Consider the following 6,973-nt stretch of genomic DNA (forward strand, 5'->3'; position numbering starts at 1 on the left):
ACCAAAATGGAATTATCTAATCATCAACTTGCAGCTGAGAAGAGTGTGAGCAAAGAACTGGAGCCAATCCACATCCTTACTGAAAGAATTTGTTTCCAAAGGGGCAGCGAAATATCTTCCATTCGAAGGAAATCAGCCCTACAAAAAAAGTCAGAAGTACTGGGGCATTCCAGCAGCATGAGGACTCACTTATTTTACAATGCCCAATCAAATTCTTGTCCAAACACCACTGAGGGCTGGGAACTTACTGTGAGGCTGCTGCATTGTTTCAAAGGGGTTTGACAGGAATCAACCCTACACCCCAGTTATGCATCTTTGATTTGGTGGAAAGAGGGCTAGGTGGCCTCCCAGAAGACCAAGTCTGGATATTTGTCTCTGAGGACTAGTTCCTTTGAAACCCCGTGAAATTAAAGAGAAGACAACAAACTTCTCTTTCTGCTGGGATCCCAAAGACATAATTGCACAATAATTACTAGGGTGTGGTAGCCGGCTCCCAGATGGCTCCAGATTCCTTCCTCTGATATTTATGTCCCTGTGCAGTCTTTTTCCACCTTGAATAGGGTAGCTATGTAATTAACAGAATGCTGTAGACATGACCATCTGTGCATTCCCAGGCCAAGTCTTGAACGATTTTGCCTCTTCTCTGTCTCCTCTCTTTTTGTCTCTCCTCACCCTACCTCTCCTTGGATCACCCATTCTGGGGAAAGCCAGCTAGCATGTCAGTAGACATTTAAGGTGACTGATAGAGGGGACCAGGTGGTGAGAATCAGAGTCCCCCTGCCCACAACCAGCCCTAATTTGCCATGTGAGTGAGTCACCAGGGAACTGAACCCTCCAGCCTCAATCAAGTCCTCAGATGATGGCAACCACCACCGCCCTTTTGACTACAGTCTCACCAAAGATCTGAGCTGAAATCATACAGTGGTGATTCCAGACCCACAGAAACTAACAAGATAATAAGTGCTTAAAGGCACTAAGTTTTGGGTTAGTTTATTACTTAGGTAACTATTACCTAAGCTAATCTAAAACTGCTTGACTAGATCCTTTTACCTTAGCCTCTCCATTAATAAAAGTCACGCATTTCATTTCAGATCCACATAATTACGGGGTGTGTGTGTGTGTGTGTGTGTGTACCCATGCATGTTTGTGCTGGAGAAATCCATTCAGCTATAAGCCTCTTCTACCCATGATGTGTAATTCTGCTCGTGCCGTACTTACCCATTTTATGGACTCTCACATTACAGTATATACATTGTGAACTTTTTCAATGTGTATTTTTTGAAAAGAAGGAAAGCAGTACTTCACAAATTAGTAAACTTAATTTAAAAACCATCTTTAGGTCACTGCCATAGTCTAGGTTATATGCCAAACAGGGATGCTCATAGATATGAAGCATGTATAGACTATCATCAAAAACCTTACACTCATGCCAGGCACTGCTGGCTCACACCTGTAATCCTAGCTACTCAGCAGGCAAAGATCAGGAGAATCACGGTTCAAAACAGCCCAGGCAATCCTGTCTCAAAAAAAAAAAACTCACAAAAACAGGGCTGGAGGAGTGGCTCAAGTGATAGAGCGCCTGCCTAGCAAGCAAGATTCAAGCCTCAGTATTGCCAAGAAAAAAAAAAAAAAACTTACACTAGGGGAAAATGCAAGCATTATGTATGCAGGTGTCTGTAAAATAAAAATCCCATAAACACATATAATTAAGAGGTACAAGCAAGAAATATTATTTGAAATTTAGTTAAATGATCAGTAGGACTTGAAAAACAAAGGAGGAAGTGAGAAAGCCATTTCAGAAGGAGGAAGCTATACCAACCTGGGCAGCCTCAGAGACAACAGAGAAGCAGATCTCAACTGTGTACTGGGAATGCACAAAGGCCTTGAATGTTGGGACCAGGATTTTCTATTTAATTGAGTACCCATTAAGAGACATTAAGGTGTTGTACAAAATGGAATGATATCATTAAAAATGCACTTCTGGAAAATATAGAGAGAACAAATTAGAAGAAGTAAGGGCTGAATAGAGGAAGCCCAATCAGGAGGCTATGGTCATGGTTTAGTCAGAACGAGCAGAGGTAAGAATTAGGGAGGAAGCAGTGAGACTAGAAAGGATGGGCTTACACAAGATGCTGATGTGAAGTCTGTAGATTCTGCCTCTAATGGGATGAAGTTGAAGCAGGGAAAGGTGGAGAGACTGGAGCAAAGAAGACAGGTGTCTCAGTTTTGGATGTGAACAGTACTTTAACAGTCTCGGGGATAGACAGAAAGGTGCTGTGAGGAGAGAGGGAGGACATAATTCAAATCTAAATATGCTTCAGATTCCTAGCCTCCTACCTCGTAGTCCTCAGAATGCAGGTGGGTGCCTTTTGCAAGTACAAATACTTTCATTTGCATTGGAAACTGTCAGTTGGACTTGCAAATAAAGTATAAAACCATTCTGTAGCACCAATGCAAATATTCTTTGCTTCAGTAGATCTATCTATTGAAAAGATCCAAATTATACATCAAAAAAAGTCTTTGCATCTTATTGGCAAATGTGCTTTCCAAACAAATTCACTCTGACCCATCCTGACCTTGCAGCATATTTTAAAACAAACTTTGCTTTGTCATACTTAATGAGCTAGCTTAAGAATGCCTAGTCCAGCTTTCCAACGCCACCTTCCTAACAGCTCAATTAGGGAAAAATCAAAAATTGCCTATTCACTGGCAATCAGCTAATTGTGTGAAGTACCGTGAGCTACCTGACTTAAATGTGCAGCTTCTCTTTTGCATTTTTAGCTTGTTCTATCTGCTTTGCTTAAGACTTTTTCCACATCTCAAAGATAGACTCTTCTACCACACCAATGCAAAGGCTTTTATGGAAAGCTGGGGTTCAAACCTTCAAATTAGGCTATTGGGTTTTAAATTTTTCTATGCCTATGCATGCATGTTTACTAAATACAAGTATACTTGCAAGTTAGAACTGGTCCTGGCTTGGGTGGCATGACCAGCAGAGGAATATAAAAATAATACTAATATCAATAATTTACTAGGAGCTTAGTGGCACTGTTTGAAACACTTTGGATATATTAACTCTCTTATTTCTCACAATCGCACTACTAGGGTTTAATTCACATATCAGGACCCAAGGATCAAGCCTGGGCTTCCTCAGAGCCTAGGCTTCCAAACATTAAGCCTAAAAGAAGAATTTTCTGTAGACATTTTTATAATCATCACACTATTCATTTTCTATCTGCTATTATGACAAATTTAGTAGCTTACGAAAAACAGGCTGCATCTTTCTAACTCTCTCTCCACAGTCATGTCTCCCTCACTCTCTGACCTCTTCTGCCTCATTCTTCCTCAGTCCTCTTGTGAGTACATCAAGCCCTCAAGACAACCCAAGATAAATTCCCTACAGTCCTTAAGGTCAGCTGATTAGCAGCCTTAACTCTCCTTTGTCATGTAGACATATGCTCGCTGTTTCCAGAGATCATGATGTGAAGAACACAAGTGGGACACAAGCTGTTTACCATAACCACTAAAGGCTTCAGGTGAGAAATCTAAAACCTCAAGGAAATGAAAGTGCTGGGAATCAGAACGATAAATATGAGAAAGGATGGGTGGGTGAGGACAGAACTAACAGTGTGTGGCTATGTGAAGGCAGAACCAGAGGTCCACTCAGTTCCAGATGCTACCTGTTGCCAGTATAATTCCTGCCATCATTCAGAGCCATACAACCAAATTCTCCTTTTCCCCTGTCACCGGCTTCACAGCTCAACTAGGAGGAATCAAACTTGCCTTCTTACCACCTTACCAACCTGCATGATCATTACTTTGTAACTTTTTTTTTTCACAAAAAGGAGTTTTTGTCATGATTAAAATTCTGAATTTTAAACAGATTCTTGGTCTGTGGTTCATATCCATGAGCTTGTTCAACGTTAGCACCTGTCTTGCCACCACTAACTTTTCCAAAATTCCTACCTTCACAATGAAGATCCATAAATTTTCCTAACTCAAACTTGGGCCTCTTTAGTATTTTTACTTTTCTAACAAAGACTTCATGAAGGGATAAGTAGACTGGCAAGGCTTTTTGGGGTCTTTCCCAGTGCTGTCTGAAATCCATTTATTAACCCCTTCTTTCAAGTTATTTGCACCACCGAATCGTGATTTCCAACATCTTCTTCCAGATTTGGCCAACTTGTTGGTGTTGTGCATAGAAAGTCTTGTGTATTAGACTATTGTGTTTTTTAGTAAAACCAACACAGGACAAAACAGCCATCAGTAGTCTTGATATCAACATGATCTTCAATCATGGTCTGCCAGTTTTTGGTCATGAAACACATTTTGTCATTGGTAAGATCAATGCATAGTCAGGCAGTTTTGTTCCTGAACATCCTCCACAATTAGCTTGGATTTTCTAAATGCAGATTCCTCATTCTGCAGATCAGCAAGGCTCACTTCACACACACAGGAACCTTGAGGCTATTAGATGCAACCTTGGTTCTTGAGTCCTTGTGGTAAGTGTTTTCCATTATTTCTTATATTTCACACATATGTTGCTTTCACATCCTCCCGACCTTTCATAGAAAACAGATCAACCACTTCCTCTGGACTCCCTTTTTACCACCATTTTGTAAGGCACTTGTTCTTGCCAACCACCGTGGTGCTGCTCAAAGAGACAAAAGGCCGCCATTTTATAACTTGAACACAGTTTTCTTGAAGCTTTACAGAGCCTGTTCTCCATGCTGTCCCAGCCAGGAGGAGTTCATGGGCTCCTGCTGGGTGACTCCTAGAACTGAAGCATGCAGAGAACACTGCAGCAGCACCTGAGTGTGTGCCACACTGAGCCAGGTAAGCTGTGAAGGCATTGAGGTTGTCCAGGCCAGGAGGAAGGGAATATGCAGATCAGCAAGAAGAAGGGATGATTCTAGGACCCAGAGGCAGAAATAAGCATGAGACAGTTTCTCTGCACACTGACATCCAATAGGCCAGAGGGCAGGGAGGGGAGGGAAAGAAGCCAGGCCAGGTAGGCAGCTTGGTCACATCCCACAGGGCCATCTAAGGGGCCTGAGGCTTAAAGTGAAAGTAATGGGGCACCCATGAGACATGTTAAGCAAGAGCTGAAATTTGCAGTCATGTTTCCTTACTATAAAGTGCAGGGAACCAGCTACAGTGGTGGTACATGCCTGTGATCCCAGCACTCCAGAGGCAGAGACAGGAGGACTGAGAGTTCCAGGCTAGCCTGGGCTACATGGTAAGATCCTGTCTCAAAAGAAAAAAAAGGAGGTAACAGTAGCCAGCCACAAGGTAGTGGGGAAGACTAAGTAAGAGCAAAACACTTAGCATAGTGCCAAACACATAGTCAGTGTTCGGTACATGATAGAAGAAAGTACATACATAACCAAAATGTCACTTGAGGGCTCTGTCCTGCAGGGTTAAGCTGCAATTACTGTAATGCATATGGTGCATCATGGGCCTCCCAGGTCCTCTCTGAAGCACCTGCAAAGAGCATGGTGTGTTGGTGTCCAGGTCTGGGCTGAATCCAGGGCACCTTCCTCCAGGGCTGCTCTGTGCTCTGCACTGTATCATTGTGGCTGAGATGCACAGCCTCGTTTCCCCAAACAATAGTGAGCAGAATTAACCTAGAAGGTAACACACACGCACAGGAAATTAATGTGAGTCAACTCCCTGTATAGCTATCCTTATCTCAACCAGCAAAAACCCTTGTTCCTTCCTATTATTGCTTATACTCTCTGTACAACAAAATTAGAAATAAGGGCAAAATAGTTTCTGCTGGGTATTGAGGGGGTGGGGGGGAGAAGGAGGGGGCGGAGTGGGTGGTAAGGGAGGGGGTGGGGGCAGGGGGGAGAAATGACCCAAGCCTTGTATGTACATATGAATAATAAAATTTAAAAAAATTAAAAAAAAAAACGGGGCCTTGAGGCACATGAACATTGATAGGTCTGGACAGTTGGAAAAGCTCCAAAGGGACTCAGAGCATCAGGTATTTACCATGTCTTTAGGCTTCCACAAGCCAGGCCTTCCATGAGCACTGCTCTCCTTCATTCTGGCCTCTCTGGCTAAGGCCCTCTCACTTTTTCTTTCTCATCCTCACTCATCAGCAACCCCCTGTGAAAATACTTAATTATTTCTCTTGTATTATGCATATTATCTTCTCCCTCCTTCCCACATTTTAGTGCAGACTTATCAAATAGCATAAAAAGACATTCTAGGGTGGAGGACAGAAGTAGCTGCAGGTTTTTACAATCCAGGTGCAGAAATAAAGTCATGTTTGCTGGACTAAGTGAAATTAAGACCTTGCTGACAAAGGATTGAGGCACCACATTGACCTGGAGGATTTTTGCATCCCTCCCTAAGACTCTTGCTAAGGAAACGAGTGAGGAGCTCCTGAGAAATGGACCTGGGACTTGCCTGGTCTCCTGTGGGTATGCCAACCCGGAGTAAACCAGACTATAAGAGTCAGAGGGCACAGTCTCCTCCCAGGACAGCCTGACTCCTGACATCTTTCCCAAATAACTTTTGGCTTCACTGATTTCCAGAAGGACTCCAAACACATGGAATGGTGTTATTCTCATGGTAACAATTTCTTACAAGAAAAGGACACAGGTCAAAGTCAGCCGTGAGAAGAGAAGCAGAGGGCAGAGTCTGAGAGGGTCCAAAACATGGAGCTGTCCCCTCCTGTGGAATGAAGGCACCATGATGTGCCAGTGAGCATGGAACATTGCCAACCAGGAAAACCAGAAGAGCCCAACCACTCTAGGAAGCCCAGGTTGTTATTGAGAATCTGCTCTGCAGGCCTATGTAGTTGACCTTGGTCTTGGGGCTAACCACATGATCCAAATCATCCAATACGTGGTAAGTCCTTCTGGAAAGGCCACCCCAGCCCTATGTCCTGTGAGTGAGTCTGGTTCCAGCCTGAGATCCAGTGTGGTCAGCCATGCCCTAAACACACATTCATTCATTCAGG

General features: G+C 43.2%; 1 pseudogene; it reads right to left on the minus strand.

Moving 5' to 3' along the window:
* Window positions 1-3,835: 3,835 nt before the first annotated feature.
* LOC109681128 (40S ribosomal protein S3a-like) lies at window positions 3,836-6,509 on the minus strand (annotated as a pseudogene).
* Window positions 6,510-6,973: the final 464 nt, after the last annotated feature.

This window comes from Castor canadensis, chromosome 6, assembly GCF_047511655.1.
Source record: "Castor canadensis chromosome 6, mCasCan1.hap1v2, whole genome shotgun sequence".
Classification (NCBI taxonomy): Eukaryota; Metazoa; Chordata; class Mammalia; order Rodentia; family Castoridae; genus Castor; species Castor canadensis.